Here is a 21497-nt window from a genome sequence, read left to right on the forward strand (position 1 = left end):
GTAGATTCTCCTGAGGTTGTATACAGGTAGATAATATGCTGGGAAAAGGATAATAAGGTGAAAATTTTCAGAGGGAAAAATATTTGAGTCAAAAGAATACATTTAAAATTTATTTTTATAAATATTGTCTCTACAGTTAATGAACTTTATTAACAGACATTTTGATTTAACAGTAAAATTTGCACTTGTTATTTTTTTTCAAAAATCTCTTGAATAGGAATAGTTTCCTAGAAAGCTCATGGCATTTATTTGGAGTTAATGTCTGCTCTTTATTATTTTTCTTTAATGATGTGGGATTGAGGGTATTTCAGTAATATCTCCTGGAGCTTTGCAATGTGACCTTGGGTATCATCATGAATGGGCACAAAGCTACAGTAATATGCTAATCATATAAACATTTATTCAAAGCCAGGACTAATAAATTTTCTTTTTAAAAAAAATATATTTTATTGATTTTTTACAGAGAGGAAGAGAGAGGGACAGAGAGTTAGAAACATCGATGAGAGAGAAACATCGATCAGCTGCCTCCTGCACACCTCCTACTGGGGATGTGCCCACAACCAAGGTACATGCCCTTGACCAGAATCGAACCTGGGACCTTTCAGTCCACAGGCCAATGCTCTATCCACTGAGCCAAACCAGTTAGGGCATAATAAATTTTCTTATATCTGATTCTCTGATTCTCAAAGTGATCAGTTACCTGATCTTAGCTTAGTATAGGTGTAGTTAAATGATGATAATACTTTGTGTTTACATTAATATTTACAGGTAACCTTATTTATATTAACAATGTAAAAACAACAAGTAACAGAAAACAAATAATAATATTTACATTAATATTATAGATAATATTGAAGCAGGAATTTTAGAAGGATATAGGCAGGCTTAGGGATTTTTTAGAATTGGGGTCCATGGGAAAAGCGCGAGGATGCAAACTGGGAGAAGGTACATTTCCATAACACAAGGAAGCCAGGTGCAGTGACATTTCCATAAGACAAGGAGGCAGCAACAGGTATCTTATATAATAGAGAACTAATATGCTAATTAGACCAAACAGCAGAACAATCATCTGGACCACCTTCCACACAAGCCAGGGCTGCGAGGGCTAAGCCCCTTGCACAAATTTTGCGCATTGGGCCTCTAGTATTTACATAAGACAAGGGAACTGGAAGTAGCCAAGAAAGGTCTATATTTACAAAATAAAGAGAAGGAAGCCCTTCATTCAGAAGGAGAAGAAGAAAGCCCAAAGGGTATAGGGAAACAAGGGAGGAGGGGGGAGAACCTCACATGGGACATGTGAGGTTCGACCTTTGAGCCCAGGAGTTACTATAGTGACCAGTCTAAGGGAATAGTGACCGATCAGAGGGGATATCAAGGCACCAGGATCTGCAGCCTTTATAAACCATAGGGAAGAGCAACCCTGTGGGACCTTTTCCCCCTCCCTACTTGGGAGTCAGTTCTGCAGGACTTTTCCCTCTCCCTACTTGGGAGTCCATTCTGTGGGACTCTTCCCTCTCCCCACGTGGGAGTCTATACTTGTTCTTCAAGAAATCTCCACCTTTGCTATACCACTTTTCTGTCCGTGGATTCATTGTTTGATTCCGGCGGACAAAGAATCTGGGTTCCAGTCCAAAAATTTGGTATCAATATTATAGTGACATAATTAATTTATTAAATTTGTGAATAAAGAATAGAGTGATTAAGTCCCTTAATTTCAATGAGTCTCAGTTTTCTTCACCTGTGAAATAGGCTTAATTACTAATTACTAATTACTCCCTCTTTCCTGAATTTACTTAGCTAGTGAGTGTGAGAGGTGGACTCTAACCCAGGACTCTTGAATCCAAAATGATGACTGTTTCACTTTAATAAAATGTCTATTGTCCCAGGAAATGACGATACATTGTCAAAAGCTGTTGACTCCAAACCTTCAATTTTATTCTGTTTTCTCATATATTTGAGCCAAAAGCTTGGTAGCAAACATTTGAAAACTAAAACATTCAGTCAAGAATTCAGAATTTTTTGTCTTTGTAATATTCACCAGATATGTAAAAACCAGAATTAAGAAAATTCTTAACTAACAATTTAGATATGGTCTTATATCTCATTCTACAGATGACTCTCTTTACAACACTGGATTGATGACTCTACAAAATACAGTAGGGCTCTCCATGAACCCAATAAAAACTAGAAATAATAGTGTAGTAATGATATTTTTGAGGAGGTTTAGCTCTTCTGAGGTTTTTGCTCAAATACTCATTTTATATTTAGAGCAAGGAGCCATTTTGTCTCTTTAAAATTTTTTTTTAATTAATTAGAGAGAGAGAGAGAACAGGGGAGAGAAACATTGATTTGTTGTGCCATTTCTTTATGCATTCATTGGTTGACTCTTGTATGTGCCCTGGGAATCAAACCTGCAATCTTGGTGTATGGGGCCGATGCTCTAACCAATTGAGCTGCTCAGCTGGAGCCTTCTGTTTCACTGTTAAGTAAAGAAAATGCAATCCAGACCATTCATGCCACAATAAACAAAAAGGTACATATTTTGGTAAGTAATCTTGAAAGAAGTGATCATTTGAATTCTTTGACTCACTCTTGTTACTGGATTAGTTTAAGAAATTTAATAGGCACGACAATGCTGATGTTATAGCCTAACAGAAAAGATCTTTTAAAACAAAAATATGCTATAGAAATAAGATACTAAAATTATTGGCTTATTTTTTTGTAATGTATGAATTCTCCACATTTGCAGAGACAAAGCACCATTGCCTTATTGCAAACAGCCCAAGTATGAGAGTTTAAAAGAACTACTGGCTCAGTTGGTTGAGCCTGTCCCATGCACCCAAGGGTCGCCAGTTTAGTTCTTTGTCAGGGCACATGCCCAGGTTGCAGGTTCAGGCCCCTGTTGGGGTGCATAGGAGAGGCAACTGATTGCTGTTTATCTCTCTCTCCCTCTCTTTCTGTCTATAAAATCAAATTTAAAAAAGAACTAAGGATTGTTCGGAAATGACATCAATAGAGTGTGTGTCTTCAGGCACCTAAAAGGGTGTGGGGGGTGCATTTTAATCATAATAAAATTTTTTAACTTTACTTGCCATATTTCATTGAATCTCAGATGCTACAATGTTGCATAATATAATTTAATAGTATTAACTGAAACCTAGATTACATTCTGTCAACTGAAGTCTTTTTATTCTAAACTGAGTGAATTCTCTCCATAAAAATAACCCAGGATAACAAAATTATTTCTCTAGTTTCTATCAACATATCAATTTTCAAAAAAAATAATTGAGCCTTTATTGTCACTTGAGAAAGTGTGAGGCATGGCAGACCTGGGCATGCCCTCAGAGCTCACAGTGATAAGAGCAATAAAAAGTCAGGTAAAAAAGAAAATATAGCACCTGACAGAGCAAATGGTGCATGTCCAAGACCAGGGCTCAAGGAATCAGTGAAGGGACAGTTTCAATAATCAATTTTTGGTGACAGTTAAACTTTGAATCATAGTAACACTTGCTTCTCTTTTTTTGAAAACTTCACTTTTAACTTTATAAAGTGCTAAATATACAATAGTTAGTAATAATTGCTAGTGATAATGATGCAACATATACACTGAGTGGCCAGATTATTATGATTTCTGAACGCATAATAATCTGGCCACTCAGTGTATATCCTATATAATAAAAGGCTAATATGTAAATTTCCCCTCAACCAGGAGTTCGGCCAGCAGGCAGGCTGGCCAACCACCCATGTCCCCAACCCCTGGCCAGGCTGGCTGGACCCCATCCATGCACGAATTCATGCACCGGGCCACTAATGTATATACTGAGTGGCCAGATTATTATGCGTTCAGAGATCATAATAATCTGGCCATTCAGTGTAATATTGCTATTACTAGTATATAATGATTCCTGCCCATGTAGTTGGCATTAATAATCATCTCCTTAAGAGAAATATCTACTAGTATTTTAGTTTGAATAATAAAAAATTGTTATTTTTATCTGATTAAAAACAATTACTAGTAAATATTGGCAATTTAATGTGGCCCAACCTATATATCTTGCTAACTGGAGGAAATTTCCAGAGACTCTTTCATGCTGTTATTTTGTAACTCTCCCCTTTTTCTGTTGCCTAGATCAACCTTATGAGAAATACAAAATCAATAATTTTCAGTTTTATTAAAACTGCCCCTCCCACCAAATGTCAGAATTTATATATAAGCATATATATTACATGTAGTTGGTCCCCAGAAGAAAGATATTTTTAAATATATTTTATTGATTTTTTTTACAGAGAGGGAGGGAAAGAGATAGAGAGTTAGAAACATTGATGAAAGAGAAACACATCCCTACTGGGGATGTGCCCGCATCCAAGGTACATGCCCTTGATCAGAATCGAACCTGGGACCTTTCAGCCCGTAGGCAGATGCTCTACCCACTGAGCCAAACCGGTTAGGCCTGTTAGGGCAAGATATTTTGAACTAAAGATTTCTTGCCTTTTATTTAATCAATGGTCTTCAAGAGAATTCCCAAATTCTCAAGATGACATAAGATCATAAAAGATTCCATAAAATAGCACCAGTAATTGTTCTTGGACATGAAAAGCAGGTGACTTCTTTGGCATGCATCCTTTTTATTATGCTCTACTTATCAATGAGACATGTAACAGCAGGAAGAAACCCTATTTGGCTAAATGTTAAGGAACTATCTTTTAAAAGTGGGATAATGGATTAGTGTGTGTGTACGAGTGTGTGTGTGTGTGTGTGTGTGTGTGCACACGTGTGTGTGTTTTAGTTTCTATTTCTGAGAATTCATTATTGCAGTATAAAAATACCATTGATTTCTGGGTGTTAATTTTGTATCCTGCTACATTGCCCAATTCACTTATTAAATCTAGTCAGTTTTTGGTGGAGTCTTTAGGATTTCCTATGTATAATATGTCACCTGTGAATAATGAGAGTTTAACTTCCTCCTTTCCAATTTGGATGTCTTTTATGTTTTCTTCTTCTCTGATCACTGTAGCTAGGACTTCCAGCACTACCTTGAATAAGAGTGGTGAAGTCCTACTTCTAGGAATATAAGAAACATAAAAAACCAATGAGAAAGAATCTATGCACCTGTATGCACATAGCAGTGCAATTTACAGTAGCTAAGATCTGGAAACAGCCCAAGTGCCCATCAGTAGATGAGTGGATAACAAAGCTGTGGTACATTTTCATCATAGGATACTATGCAGCAGTAAATAAGAAGGATCTCTTTCCCTTTGAGACAGCCTGGAGGGACCTGGAGAGTATTATGCTAAGCAAAATAAGGTAGTCAAAGAAAGACAAGTATCGCATGACCTCACTCATATGCAGAATCTAATAAACAAAATAAACTGATGAGCACAAAGTAGATCTAGAGACATAGAACCATGTCTGTGGAATCCCAGAGGAAAGGTTGGGGGGTTGGGGTGGGAAAAGATCAACCAAAGAACTTGTATGCATATATTCGTAACCCATAAACACAGACAATAGGGATGTGAAGGCTTGGGGCAGGGAGAGGGGTGGGATAAAAAGAGTTAAGTGGGGAGGGGAGGAAAGGGAAACATATGTAATACTTTCAACAATAAAGGTGTTTTTTTTAATGGGATAATGAAAATACTATACCTATGGATTCTTAGTATTTTTACACTTAGAATCATAACCACTTCAGTTTATACTATTTGCAGTATCAAAATAGTCAAGCAAGAAAAGGAATAAATGATTATTTTCCAATTTAAAAAAAGTTAGACTCTGAGCTGCTTTGCCTTTTGGGAGTGGTTTAGAAAACCACTAGGTCTTTTGAAGTTAAAGTAGAATGATAAATGTTTTCTAAAAAATAAAAAAGTAGAAACATTACAAAATATATTTCTTTTATTTTTATCAATTTAATAAAAATTTAAAATGTTATTATCCTATATAATAAAAGCCTAGGTGGCGTCACGCCCTTGTGCGATGCCCTTGCATGATGTCATCACAAGATGGCTGCCACAAGATGGCCAGCAAGGGAGGGGAGTTGGGGGCGACCAGGCTGGCAGGGGAGGGCAGCTGGGGGCAACCAGGCCAGCAGGAGAGGGTAGCTGGGGGCAACCAGGCAGGCAGGGGAGGGCAGTTGGGGGTGATCAGGCTGGCAGGCAGAAGCAGGTAGGGGCAATCAGGCAGGCAGGCAAGCGAGCGGTTAGGAGCCAGCAGTCCCAGATTGTGAGAGTGATGTCTGATTGCCCCCAAGGGGTCCCAGATTGGAGAGGGTGCAGGCCGGGCTGAGGGACAACCTCCCCCCCATGCACAAATTTCATGCACTGGGCCTCTAGTGTTCTATGAATTGTTACCATAAAAACCATTGAAACGTGTAAAGAATTTTGTGAGTTTATTTGAGCCAAACTGTCGACACATGTCAGGAAGCAGAACCTCAATGAATTGAGATAATGCTCTAGAGAGAGTGGCGGGTTACATCTGTATTTATACATTGCAATCAAAGGAAAGGGATGTAGGTGGGTTACATGAAATTCATTGGTGATAGATTAGGGAGGTGGGATAAAGCAAAGCGGGGAAACCTCTGGGATAGGGTAAAAAGTGAAATGATGGACATATGCTTCTTTTACAGAGATGGATACAGGATAGTTTAACATAATTAACAGTTGACAATTAATTTGATAACAATAACAATGAGGGAATGTCCTGGTGCCATTTGTTGTGCCCTGAGGGGAAAAAGGGAAGTTACCAGTTACCCAGTCATTTCACCAATATGTTATCTTAGAGGCAAAAAGACAAATGGGCTCAGCAAAAATCTAAGTTGATCTTTGTCAGGGAAACTACTGGCCTAGGACATGACTACCCACCATAACCTGTTAGTAGTTAAATATTTAATTTTCAGACCATCTTTTGTGGTTATTTTAGGTTTTTGAGTTTGTACAACCGCCATGCAGGCCTCCCCTGAACTAGATAGCATATGGCCCTTTTTGTCCACAGAATTTAAGTGTGTGATAAGATTTATCTCATTTGCTCCTGGTAGGAATGTATCATCCTTTGCAAGGTGCAGAGAGATATTCAGGGGAAGAACAGGGGGGAGGGAGAGGTGCATATGTGCTCCCAGGAGGGAAAACAGCATTGGGTCCTTGTGCTGGAGGGCTTTTATCTCTATTTTGGGGGTTGGCCTAGAGGCAGTCTCTGGGGAGGGTTTCAGCAGAATATTCATCATTTTTCCAGGTGTATTCTTTTAGGTTCCTGGCCTTTGTTGATTGGTCAGCCTCAGGGCAAGGGGTTATTGCAGCTGGTCAGGGCATCGCCCACCTGGTTTGGCCTGGAGCTGAAATACAAGTAAAGCCTAGAAGTTCTCTCTCTGGCTGGCTACAAATTACTAGGCCACTTTGTTCAGCTATCTGTCTCGGTTTCTAAATTCCACTTGCCAAGGAATTTTCCATGCTTCTTACTATCCTGCCTCAGGTGTAGAGGAAATAAAAAATAAACAGCCTCTGTTTCTAAGGAGTTTACACTTAATAGTATAAACATTATTGAAAATTTAACTTTATTTGAAGAATCTAAACTCAAAGAGATTTAAAAGGAGAAAAGTCTTTAGGGACAGCACACATTCAAGTTTTATTATTAAGAATCTCAGAAGCAAGATATACTGCTGTATTACACGTCTAATGTGCTTAAGACTGACTTGACAATGTATTATCCCAACTAGAATGCTGCCAAGTTCCTGGAATGAAAGGGGTAGCCTTGCTGTTTCCTGAATTACAGAGACGGAGGGGCATTGAAAAGCACAGGGGGCAGATCTTTGGAAGTGTTTGATGTGACAACCACTCTCCTTTTTCTTCTGAAGTAAAAACACAGCTAAAAGGGAAATAATAAAAATATTTTTGTAGTTGCTCTATATTACATAATCCAATACTTTTAGCAAGATATTTGAAGAATTTCTTTGTCTTGTGGATATTTATGTTTTCCAAGTCAAAAGAGTTTAGCACCATGGCAATGTAATGAGCAGTGCAAAAACACTTTTAGGTGACCAGTTTGCCATCAAAGCATGTTCTACAAGTCCCTTTTTTTATCCTCCCTTGATTTTTTTTGTTATTTTATGTCTTACTCTGTTTAAAGGATTCCTTTACTCAACCCAACATCCTTTCAGCAGCTCATTTCTATAAAACCAATGGGCAATACTAATTGCAGAGGCATAGGACATAAGAAATGAGGGGAGACCTGAGAGATAACATCTTTACCTTAAGTTTTATAGAGAACATGACTGCCTTCAACTTTTAATATCTCTGCAGCAGGTGAACTTACCTTTCACAAACATATTTGAAATGTGACAATGCGAACAAATTTGCCAATGTAAACCTTTTTGTTCCAATATTGTTAGGATCAGGATGAATGACTTATTTCCTTACACTAGCCATATGTGATTTTTATGGACCCTTTAGTTATAACTATTGTTACAGAGAACCAGAATAAATCAAGCAATGCTCAAAGAGTTTGAAGTTACATTTATTATGTGCAGGTCCAGAGGAAAATGTCTCTCAAATTCTGGGCCCCAACATGGAGGAATTTTCCCTATTTATATGTTTTACCTTCTTTGTCTTCTAAATATGGGGTGTTTCCAGACCCTTTTGCAAGTTCTTAAAGAGCCCCTATGTGCTGGGGCCTTGAGACCTCAACCAAAGGCCTGGCCTGGTGCCAGCACTGATAATTTTGTCCGGGGAAGGTTTAATGCCTCTCTGAAGTGGGAGTAGTCTCATTTTCCTTATTATTTAAGCAAGCAAGCATTTACAGAAGCCAAATAGCAGGGTTAAAATTTCAAACTGCAGTTTTTATATAAGATGGATGCTTCATTCCCCACTGGTTTTATGTACATGAGTCAAATCATTTATTCTTGGTCATTGTCAGGGAGGGAGTTATATTTACCTCTGAGGACTATAATCTTAATTTTCTGCCTAATAAAATTAGTGGGCCTGCTTATAAGATAAGGGCCCAGAAAGAGGGCCAGGAGTAATCTTTAGAGAGTCCAAAAAGTCCTGGACTCTCTATTTTTCCTGGGCTGTCTTAAGCCGGGTGTGATGAAGCCACGTTGGGATTCTGTTGACCTTGACTGCCGTGGAGGTGGTCCTTTCCGGGTAGGAGTCAGTCCTTAGGTGGAAATTTCTTTACCCAAACAGAGTCACCAGGGTGGAAGGGATGAACCGGATGAGAAGTTGGTACAGGCAGAGTGTCTCAGATGTGCTTCTGGATTGCTTCCTGGGTAGACTGTAAAGCCTGTAAGAACTTGAATAAAGACTGGTTATGGATTTCAGCTTTTCTAGATTGGGTAGATCAGGATCTGGAAGAGTCACTAGAATCTGTAGAGGCCCCACTGGTTTTAGGGCAGCCTCCCAGGCAGCTTCATCTGTGGCCCGGTTCCCTCTTGTTTCTGTGGGGACCCCATACCTTGTAAATAGCACTATGTACGTGAGCCATTGTAAATGCATACCTGCTATCAGTATAAATTGTTACTGATTTTTCTTTTCTCTACTAGACAGCCTGAAACTGGGTGACTCAAGAGTTTGACATCCAGCACTCCAGTGTATTCTGGAGTAAAGCCTCAACCTCATGTGGGGCAGTTAGGATTAGTTCCTGCCCTAGGATTAACTTATTTGCTTTTTCGATAAGCATAGCTGTGGCTGCTACAGCCTGGATGCAAGTATGTCACCCAAATGCAAAGGGGTCAAGTCTTTTGGACAAATAGGCTACCAGCCTTGTCTAGGGGCTGAGACTTTGGGTGAGTACCTCTTTGCCTATGCCCCTTGTCTCACATACATAGAGGTGGAAAACTTAGTTACATCTGGTAGCGCTAGTTGGCCCATCGTCCTTGCTCTGCTCATGTCTGTCTAACTGCCTAATATATTACCTCAAGGATCCTGGCTCTGAATTCTTTTAGGGAAAATGGACGTTGAATTTCTTCTGTAGCTGCTTCATGCTGAGAAGGGATGGAGTTTTTCCTCAGAGCCAAGAGATCCTTGCTGTCTGTCAGAGGGACGATGAGGCCTGGGCACAGAAGGAGGTGGGCTTGTGACCTGGCAGAGACAAACTGTAACAAATGGTCCAGTGGAAGGGAAAGAAAACATTTCAGTTCTAATAACCTCTATTGAAATAGAATTTTTCTCCTCAAAATTGCCTCTATGTTTATCAAAAGAGCCAGATTAAGACCAACTTACCTACTGTATTTGGCCTGAATGTTTGCATAAACACAACAAGAATGGTAACCAACTACCTTTACCAGAATTTCATGATTGAATCTTAGTGTGTCCCGTAGGGCTAGGAAGCCAAGACATCCAGCTGCCGTCCGGCCTGCCTGCAGTATCTGCTGAGTTAGGTGAACCCCACACCTGTAGCGACTCCACCTGGGCCCATGCCCTAGGTTTTAAGGCCCATCTCAGTAACCCTGCTACTTATCTCGGCCTAGAGTGCGTGGGGTTCCGCAGGGATGCAGAGTCATCCTTATTGCTCCCCTTCTACTCTGACCAACTGCCAGTGATGGTAGGGCATGGGCCTGACACTCCAGAGCCAGGCATTTTCAAGGCTCCCAAGCAGGATACCAGGCTTTTCCTTGGCACTCTTATTGGCTTCAAGTCTTCAGAGTTCAGACAGGGCTCTTTAAAACATGACACTCCAATCAAAGTTTCTGGTCAATAAAACCACTATTAGAAACTAGTCTTTTTGAATTTATGCAAAGAAATGTATTGGCATGATTTATTAAGCATTGCCAAATTTCAGAGGAATTATATAAGGAGAAAAATATACTGACCTGCTTTAAGATCTTCTGATTTTCCTTGTCAGTCCTTTCTATGGATTCTTCAGAGTAATACCACTGTCTTCAAATGACAAGGAGAAATTCAAAATGTGTCTATATTCAAGTAGACAATTATAGCTGTCCTTGTAGTAGGGTTCCCCCTACTTGACTTGTCCTTAAAATTTCATATGGTCTCTGAGAGGGGTGACATGCCCTCTGAGAAAGGACTAAGGGAGCTTTATTGCTTTACAGGGTCTCACATGTCACAGGACCTCACGGGGTCTGTAATTCCTGTAACAAAGGGCTGGTACTCACCACTTTCCTCTGTTGCAAACAGGCCTTCCCCAGTTTCCTAAATTTGAGATTTGTGCCACACCTGACATGGGTATGGCCACACAGGCCTGCAAGACAGTATACAGGCTGCCAACTGTCTTTCAATAGAGACCAAAACCAGATGGGTATTTTCCTTGCCCATTTGGGCACCTGCATTCAATTCTGTAAGGTTAATGCAATATTATGAACACAATGAAGTACAATATTGGCACTGTGGCCACCTTAGGGAGCCAAATCTTCTGTTACCATATATGACACTTGGTAGGGCTATACAAATATCTCAGGGAGGTGACTAAGGTCTATTCTTGACCTTCCCACACAAAGCAAAATTGTCCTTGTCTTTCTGGAGTCATGTCCATGAAGACGTAGGCATCATTTAAGTCTATTATACAGTTTTCTGCAGGCCACTGTCAGGGCTGTGCATGGTGGCCAGTTCTTCTTTCTAGCCACAAACACAGGCTGTCTAATTTCCCTAAAATTTATTCTTGCACGGGAGAAAGTTATTTTGCTGTAAACAGGCAGCTTAACCCCTACATAACTGGGCTTGGGCATCTGCTTAGAAAGCCGTAATTTATAAGTTTAACATGTAGCCTTAGGTCCTTCCAACCCAACAGGGTCTCTGCCATCCCTCAGTCAGACTCCTCCTCTCTTGGAGAATCACAAAGTCCTGAAGGCTCCCCAGTCCAGGGAGAGTGCCTTTCCTTTGCCCTTTGACTTTAAGCTGCCAGTCCAAAACAGCCGGAGTTGCAGTTAGAAATAGCTTTGCATATTGCAAAGCGCTTCTGTGGCAGTGGCTTGGGTATTAGGCCCCTTGTCTTCCCGCCAGTCCCCTTGTGGCAGAGCAGCGACCAGGCCTCTCCCAAGGGAGTACACTGGAAGGGGATCTCAGTCCCTCCTCTTCCAGCAGCAACAGGTACTGAACCCTTTCAGTACATTTGCAAACAGGGAGCTTTCACTAGCTCTATCTGCTGCTTTTACAGATCCTGGGCCTGCTGCTCTATTCCTGGGGCCGCAGGAAGGCTAATAGCAGTCACTGGCTTCTGGTTTAACTGCTGCAGCCAGCAAGCCAAAGGCCTAAGTCTTGTATTGCTTGTTGTAAAATGCTCACTACTCACTGGGCAGCAGCGGGGCAGCTCTAGTGTCAGGTAAATGTCTGCTGTCCCCGCTTTTCTCTTTTCTCGCTGCTGTGGCTTCTTCCAGGGCCACTGCAGGCAGCTAGGGCATCCAACCCCCCTCACCCCCTTCTTTCACCTGGCTCTCGGGGGATGAGTCTGCCTAGCAACCAGTTTTAAATCACCAGGGCAGCTGCGGACTTCAGCTCCATCTCTCCTCCGCTTGGCTCCTGGGAGTTTAGTTTTTTTAATGTATTAATTATGCTTGTAGAAAACTTGCGACCTTGAATCCAGTGAAGTTCTGATAAGACACCTGGACCAGACCCCTACGCCAGCAGAGCGGTCTGCAGCCAGTAAAAATCAACAAAAACCTCTATCTCCCTGCTTCATAATTAACTGCTGATCGCCCCCCCCCCCCCCCCGCCACCTCTTTTTCTGCATTAACCATTTACTCTGTCCTGAAACAAGGCAAATGGTCTGAGATCCTGTATATTTAGGCTTTTTACATTTAACGATACTTTTTTTTCTTTTTGTAACCTTTGTTTTCCCTCATAGATTTTTACTCTAAGCCCCTAGAGGATCTTAAATCCTCCTCCTTCACTCCTCTTGATTTCTCCGACCACCCCCCCCCACCCTGTCCCGTCCCCCAGTCCAGTTGCTTGTCTCCCTTTCTGGTTGTGAGTCAGAGGAAGACAATTCCTACAGAGGGGAGAAATAGAAACAGTGGGAGTTTCAGAGAAAACTACAGACTACCGCTGTAGCAGTCTTCCTTTTCGAAGGCTGAGGTCTGACCTGTGGGGGAAAATGACTCTTAGTCACCCTGGAAAGATAGCGAGCAGAGGAGGATAAAGATGTGTAGGGAGATTTCTTGTGAACTGAAAGCCTGGAGGGCCTCCTGAAAGAAAAGACCTTTAATCCAGTTACAGATGCTATCAGAATCAGGATGAGAGAGGAAGGGAAAGACCAGGTTATGTCCTCTATGAGGATCCTAATAAATAACTGAAAACATCAAGTCAAACAAAACATACAACCACGAAGACAACAGACCGCACAAGACACACAATCAGGGTTAACGGGATCCATAGACAGTTAATAATAACTTAAGCCTTAGTTCAGCCTCAGGTGGCTCACATTGGACTATGATGTCACAGGCAGGGACAGGGCCTGTAAATCTGTCCACCCTGTGGAGCTGTAAGCCCTGGCCCTGGAAGTCTCTGTCCACCAAAAGAGATAAGAAAGCCATAAATAAAAGTTCTTTGTTCTTTGAAATGTCACAAATTTATACCTTTAAATTAACCCTATGACTTCAAAATTTCAATTTAATGCAGCAAATTCACAACTCAGGGAAGAGCAACCGATAAACAGAAATTTTTATTAGCTAAATGGGCTCATTCCCTCCCACTGTGATAGAGAGCAAACATCTCAGAAAAATAATTCAGCAGCTCTGCTTAAGACATTTGCATACCATCATGGGTTCAGCCTTTAATAAATCAAACGTTTTGATGAATCAACAGAAATGCAGAATAAATCAAAGTAGCTTTTGCTTCACACAGACTCTCATACTTAACATTTATACACCAGACAATCCAAGTTTTTTACTTCTACCAGATAGTTACTCAGTTTAAACAGTCCACCTGATTCCTGTTTCCTGATTAATTTGCCTGAGGAAGCCATATTGCTTCCAGGGAGGTGATCAAGCTCCCCCTTACACTCACTTGGAGTGGGCTGAACTGACGGGGCCCCTACCTTACTGATTCTGTCAACAGGTCCAGAAATGTCCGTCCACTCTCTCCAGATGCCAGCCAGGTCCTGGGCTGAGGTCCGTGAGTGCCCGGAGTTCAATTCTGCTAAATCAGCAGAGTGGCACCTCCCGGAGGCCTATCTGGCTCCCCCAGGCCCCAAATCCAGTCCACTCACCAGAGGCTAAAAAGCCAAGCATGAGTTGGTTTTCTTAGTCAGGGAACCAATAATGTTACAGAGAACTGGAATAAATCAAGCAATGCTTGGAGAGTTTGGAGTTACATTTATTACATGCGGGTCCAGAGGAAAATGTCTCTCAAATTCTGGGCCCCAAAATGTAGAAATTTTCCCTATGTATATGTTTTTACCTTCTTTGTCTTCCAAATAGGGGGTGTTTCTGGCCCCTTTTGCAAGTTCTTAAAGAGCCCCTATGTGCTGGGGCCTTGAGACCTCAACCAAAGGCCTGGCCTGGTGCCAGCACTGATAATTTTGTCCGGGGAAGGTTTAATGCCTCTCTGAAGTGGGAGTAGTCTCATTTTCCTTATTATTTAAGCAAGCAAGCATTTACAGAAGCCAAATAGTAAGGTTAAAATTTCAAACAGCAGTTTTTATATAAGATGGATGCTTCACTATTAGATGCCATAGAATTTCAAAGCATTTTGCAACTTTCCTATTATTTTCAAACCAAGTATTTTATTTCAGGGATGTCAATATTACTGCTACAATATTCAAGTATATTTCTTTAATAGCTAAATACTGCATCATTCTACTCATATTCCCACACCTTCTCTATTCCTACAAAATATTCATTTTTAATTAATGATAAATAATGTAAATAAATATGTATTTTAAAAATTAAATATCTAGAAGTCAAAGTCTACTTCAAATGCAGATAAAATTATTGATACACCTGGCTTAAAATTACCAGTTTTTATTAACTTGTTTAAAGGCAATAATAATTATAATAATAGCTAACACTTATTTTGTACTTACCATGTGACAGCCATTATGCTTCTTTATTTGAATTTTTTATTAATTCACCCAGTAATTATAATATTTCCATTTTATAGATGAAGATAAATAATTTGACCCAAGTTCTACAGGTAGAAAATGATATAACTAGAATTTGAACCCTTGTCTTTCTGAGTGACTGCAAACCCAGATGCCCCACTCCACACACACATTTAATTACTACAGTTTAATCTGCCCTTTGTTTACCATGATATCTGGGTGTCTTTGAAGAAAAATGTATTTATTTAATTTTTAATTATTTAACCAAAAATTGATATTTTTGTGACTTTTAGAATCATATTTTGTAGGATAATAATTTTCTTTATTCTTCTGAGGAAGCCACATAACCTGTGTGCTAAAGTTTGTTGATAACATTTTGAGATGAAGATTTCATGTATGGAGTAATTACAATGCAGAAATAGTTAGAGGTTATATAAAAACAATCAGAACTCAAAAATAAGAAAAAAACATCCAATTCAAAAGTGGGCAAAGGTTTGAATAGACTAAAGAAGATATAAGGATGGCAAATAAGCACATGTAAAGAAAATTGGGAATGAAAATTAAAATCAAAGTGATATACACATATTAGAATAGTTAAAACAAAACAAGACCAAAAACAACAATAAACTGACATTAGCAATTCCTGGTGAGGATGAAAACAGAACTTTCTTTTATTGTGATAGAAATGAAAAGTGATGTAACTACTTTGAAAAACAACTGGGCAGTTTATTATATAAAATTAAATGTATTTGTTCCAATATGATCCAGCAATCTCAATCCTAGGTATTTACCTAAGAGAAACAAATGTTCATGTGTACATAAGAACCAATAGTAATTGTTTAGAGCAGCTTTATTCATAATTTCCTCAAATGGGAACAACTAATGTGAATTGATAAGCCAATTCTGGTATATTCATACAATCTATATATATATAAGCCTAAATTGTTCCCTTGGGAGACCAGAAGTTCAATCACTATGATGTGTGCTGACCACTAGGGGCAGTGGGGAATGAAGGAAGGCCCTGGCCAGCAGCTGGAAGGCCCCAATTGGCCCTGATCGCCGGCCAGGCCTAGGGACCCCACCCGTGCATGAATTTTGTTCATTGGGCCTCTAGTAAAATAATAATTAACAATAAAAAGGAATAAACTATTGATATAAACCAATAACATGGATAAATCGGAAATGTATTATGCTATATGAAAAAAGTCAGACACAAAAGACTATTGTATATTCTCCTCTCTCTCTCTTACACACACACACACACACACACACACACACACACACAAAATGTTTTATATATAAAAAACATTCTGGAAAAAGCAAACCTATAAGCACCAAGAAGAAATTCTGTGGACTGAGAATGTGTGAGGGGTTGATCAAAAACAGGCCAATTGGGAACATTTTCTTTGTCCGTTGGTACTGTTCTGCATCTTGACTGCAGTGTTTGTTACAAAGAATACTTTATACATTTATCAAAACTCATAAACTTCTATAAAAAAAGAAAAGCAAATTTATTGTATGTACATCAAAACTTAAAGACAAAATTTCAAAGAAATAAAAAAACATAGAAGTGAACAGTGAGTAACCATATGACATGCTACCTTTGACATCTGCAGGGTATGGAGCAGGCCTGGTGTGGCCTGGTGTGTGCAAGTGGAAGAAAAACCAAGAGCACAAATCAGGCATATCTGATCAGTCTGTTTCAGGCTGCAAATGGGAGCAAGAAATGAAGCTGTGGTTGTAAAAAAAAAAATAAAATAATTGAATAAATATATAGCATTGTCTCTGCCACATATTTTTAAAAGCTTATGGTGTTCTATTTTCTATGAACATTAAGGAATTCATTTAATTTGAAAAATTAAGTAAATGAAATGGTTTGATTTTTTATTTACAGCCACCATTTTCTAAGGACAGTCCCAGAGCTAGAATTTGGTCAGAGAATTTTAGACACATTTGTTTTAGATCAGTACCTTTCCTTCATGGATAATTTAGAAGGAGCTGAGTCGTAGACTTGGTTAACAAGGAATAAATGAGTTCTAATTAACTATTGACAGTATCTGAGATACCTGAATAAAAATATGTGTATATATGTAAATATGAATATGTATATACACACATATAATAAATCTTAAAAACAATGTGCTATATAAAAGAAATGTGAATATATGATTTCTGTGAAGCCATAGGATTTGTTCATTTGTATTTGTTCTATTTAATATTTTGTCTATTCATTTCTTAATTAATTTATAAACTCAGCAAATACGTATTGAGTCCCTAAAAATAGACCAGACACATTGACAGGGCTTCAGGATAAAGATGAAAATAAATATGTTTCCTACCCTTAAAGAAGTTGTAATCTAATTAGGGAAAGTTATTGCTCACTACTTAAAAAGAAAGGGAAGACAAGCTATAGAATCAAACAAACCATTCTGAAGTGGAAAGACATAGTCAAAGTGCCACTGGGCTTAGAACTGAGAGTACTGTTAACTTGGGAAAGGGTGAAATCAGATTATAAACTTGAGGGGTGGGCCTATGTCTGATGAAGATTAATATGCAGTTTGGGACAGTGTCACTGAATTTATCTAGAACTGAGTAGAGTGATAAGTGTCCTCCTAAGACATGTAAATGAAATGTCATCAACCAAAGTTCATTTTCAGAATAAGTAGATTTTCTTTTCTTCTTAGGACATATGTTCCTAAATTGGGTTTAACCATACATGCACATGATATAATCTTTGAGGGGTATTTATTTTAAGACACATTTTATTGAAAAAAATATTTTAGATAAAACATGGATATGCTTTCATTAATAATCAAACAATATGACATCAGATTAAAAAAATCTCATGTTTTTTAAAATCAGTATTTCTTCAGAGAATATGAATCATGAGCATGAGCATGTTCTTTTGATTTGAAGGGCATCAGAGAACTTTACCATCAGAAGCCTTACATTTAAAAATTGTGTTAGTAGTAGAATATACATAGGATAAAAAGTTACATTAAATTATATTGTCACTAGAGGCCCAGTGCATGAAATTTGGTGATCAGGGTCGATCAGGGCCATCTCGCCCAGTCCCAATTGGAGCCGATCAGGGCCTGTGGCCAGGGAGGGACCGTGGGAAAGACCCTGGGCTCCAGGGCATGTCCAGCCCCATCTCATCCAGTCCTGATCAGCCAGACCCCAGCAGCAAGCTAACCTACCTGTCAGAGTATCTGCCCCCTGGTGGTCAGTGCATGTCATAGCGACCAGTCCATCGACTGCTTGGTATAGATTGTACCTCAAGGCGTGAAATGCTCAGCATGCACTTTCCCTCCAGCCCCTGGTCTTGGAGACCTCATATCCTTCCAAGGCTCTGCTCACCCTCTTCAGCTGCCACATGAAGTATATTGTTTCATGTGTGTGGAAACGCTTTGTAGGCTCCATGGGTGTGTCTTTACTTCATTGCAGTTCCAATTACCCCAACATAAGGAGGGACACCCTCATTATCAGGTAACACCTTCATGGTAAGACCCCTGCTCAGCCTACTGCAGCAGTTTTAAATAGGCCTTGGGTTGCTATGGTTTGGCTCAGTGGATAGAGCCACGGCCTGCGGACTAAAGGGTCCTGGGTTCGATTCCGGTCAAGGGCACATTCCTGGGTTGTGGGCTCAATCACCAGTAGGGGGCATGAGGGAGGCAGCAGATAGATTCTCTCTCATCATTGATGTTTCTATCTCTCTCTCCTTCTGCCTTCCTCTCTGAAATCAATAAATAAAAATATATTAACAAAAATAAAAATAAATAGGTCATGAATCAAACATTGCTGCTCTTCATCCATCCAGTCCCCTCACACCCTCTTTTGTCTTCACTCCCCAAACACTCTAATGGGATCTGTAAAATGGGGTCAGGATTTCTACTTCAACCAAAGGCGACGCTTCCCCGTGGCTCTTCTTCCCTGCCCATCTCTGTTCCCAGTCCTGTGGGGTCTCTCTCTCCCTCCCCTTCATCTAACTTCGTGGGCCCTACTCTGCCCCCTCCTCCTGTCTGCAGCCTCCCCCTTTCTCCTCTGGGGGCGGAGCTCCCCAGAGGCTGTGCGGGGTGGTGAAGAGCTGGGCTGTGCCTGGCAATGTGGGGCTGTGCAGGGCAAGCCCAGGCAGGGCCTCGGAGGAGAGCTGGGGTGACTGATCATGGGGAGGAGGAGGGAGGGATGTGGAGCCTGTCCCATGGGAGAGGAACTGGGCTACCTAGCTGCCCCCACCCAGCAGCTTTTCTAAGCCCTTGTGCATCTGTCACTCTCTGACCCTTGCTGCCTCCTGCTTCCTTTCAAGTTTTGGATTCAGTTTCTCCAACTCAGCCCCGCCCCTTCTCTGCTGCATCTCCTAGAGCTCAAGGCCACCCTTGGCCTCGGGCAGGCGCCCCTGGCCTATCCCCTGTAATGGTGCTACCCACTCTCCTGGAGTAGTTAGTGAAACTTAAATAAAAAGAAGCAGCTCTGAAGATTATAAGTTGTGCACTGAGAACGCCACAGGCTGTGGAGGGCTGTGCAATCCATGGCTCTCGGATCACATGTAGCAGCCTCCTGCACCATCTGGTCCCTCCTGGCTCCCATTCCTGCCCATCTCCACCCTGGGCTTGGGCCAAACCCTTGGTGTTTCCTGAGGGCTCTCACCTCACACCTCACTTTCCAGTCCAGCCCACCAGTGCCAGCAAGGTAACCTATGGATTGGAGCATCTGCCCCCTGGTGGTAAATGCATGTCATAGCAATTGTTCCAGCGGTCAAACTCCCAGTGGAACTCCAGTTGAGGAGATAATTTGCATATTAGGCTTTTTTATATAGGATTAGTTTAAAAGTACTATTTTTGCTTTTTTACATGTGAGATTGTCTTTTCATACCCCTTCTTCCTGCTTTCTTCTCCCCCATATTATATATGCTCTCTCTCAGAATTAAATAATTTCATAATATCATTATATTTTATTAATAGTATCAAAATACTTACAATAAGAATAAGCTTATTTGGGTCAAGCTATGGGGCACGTAAGGCAGGGCAGGTTGAGGAGTGATTGGCTCTGGGAAATGACATAGACATGAGAGGTATGGCAAAATTGTTAGCTTAAACAATAGTCTCAGTAAAGGACATCTTTAATGCGTGTTCTTAGGGCAAATGAAAAGTGAGGTGGCAGAATGTGGTATCAGGTTGAATTGGACAGGGCAAGTAAGATATGGAGGCACAGAAGTAATAAGAGTTAGCATTAGAGGCTTAAGCTGGAGAGAGAAAAAAGCCATTACATTTAATTGCTTGATACCCATTACTTCATATATATCAAGCAGAGAATTAAAGGAATAAAAACATGTGTTTAACTTTTTTTTTTTTTTTTAGCTTTTTTGCTCTTGTGATTTTTTAAAAGTTTAACTGGCATGTGCTGTAAAACAGCTAACAGGGAAGTAATTTGAAATTGTGGCTACTTTTATTTAATGTCTTATGAAATTTTCAGGACCATGAAAGCATAATTGTTAAAACACATGTATTAAGTTGATGTAGGTGCAATAAAGCTTTATGAATGGAAAAACCTAGAAACAAACTCTAAGCTTTTTTTTTTTTACTTTATTCTTCAGTTTAATTTTAATGTTAAGAAATATATTTTATGTTTTTTGGTGTCAACATTTAGCTTACAAGGTACTTTCATCAAGTTTTTCTCTTGCTTTTAGGATGTGCTTTTGAAATGTGACTGAATTTAATACATACTTTCACCACTCTTAGCCTTTGTTGTGTTTATCCTATACTAGAGGCCCAGTGCACGTAATTTGTGTACTCAGGGGTCCCTCAGCCCAGCCTGCACCCTCTCGCAGTCCTGGAGCCCTTGGGAGCCCTTGAGGGACATCCTTAGTGCTGTCATGAAGGCGAGAGAGGCTCCTGCCACCACCGCTGTGCTCACCAGCTGTGAGCCCGGCTCAGGGCTTCTGGCTGAGCAGTGCTCTCCCCCGTGGGAGCACACTGACCACCGGGGGGTAACTCCTGCATTGAGCACCTGCCCCCTGATGGCCAGTGCACGTCATAACATCCTGTCGTTCTGCTGTTCGGTCGATTTGCATATTAGCCTTTTATTATATAGGATAATAAAAGACTAATATGCTAAGTGTCTGGTCGACTGGTCAGCCATTTAACCAATCAAAGCGTAATATGCTAATGGTATGCTAAGGCTGCTCAACCGCTCGCTATGACTTGCACTGACCACCAGGGGGCAGACAGTTGATCAGTTAACCAGTCGCTATGACGTACACTGACCACCAGGGGGCAGATGCTCTGACTGGCATGGTAGCTTGCTGCTGGGGTCCGGCCAATTGGGACTGAGTGAGACAGGCCAGACATGCCCTGGAGCCCTCCTGCGGTCCCTTCCCGGCTGGACAACCTCCCACATCCCTCCCCGGCTCTGATCATGCACCAGTGGGGTTCCTTGGTCTGGCCTGCCCCCTCTTGCAATCCGGGACCCCTTGGGGGATATCAGAGAGCTGGTTTCAGCCAGATCCCACAGGCCAGGCCAAGGGACC

The sequence above is a fragment of the Plecotus auritus genome (assembly GCF_963455305.1).
Source record: "Plecotus auritus genome assembly, chromosome: 1".
Classification (NCBI taxonomy): Eukaryota; Metazoa; Chordata; class Mammalia; order Chiroptera; family Vespertilionidae; genus Plecotus; species Plecotus auritus.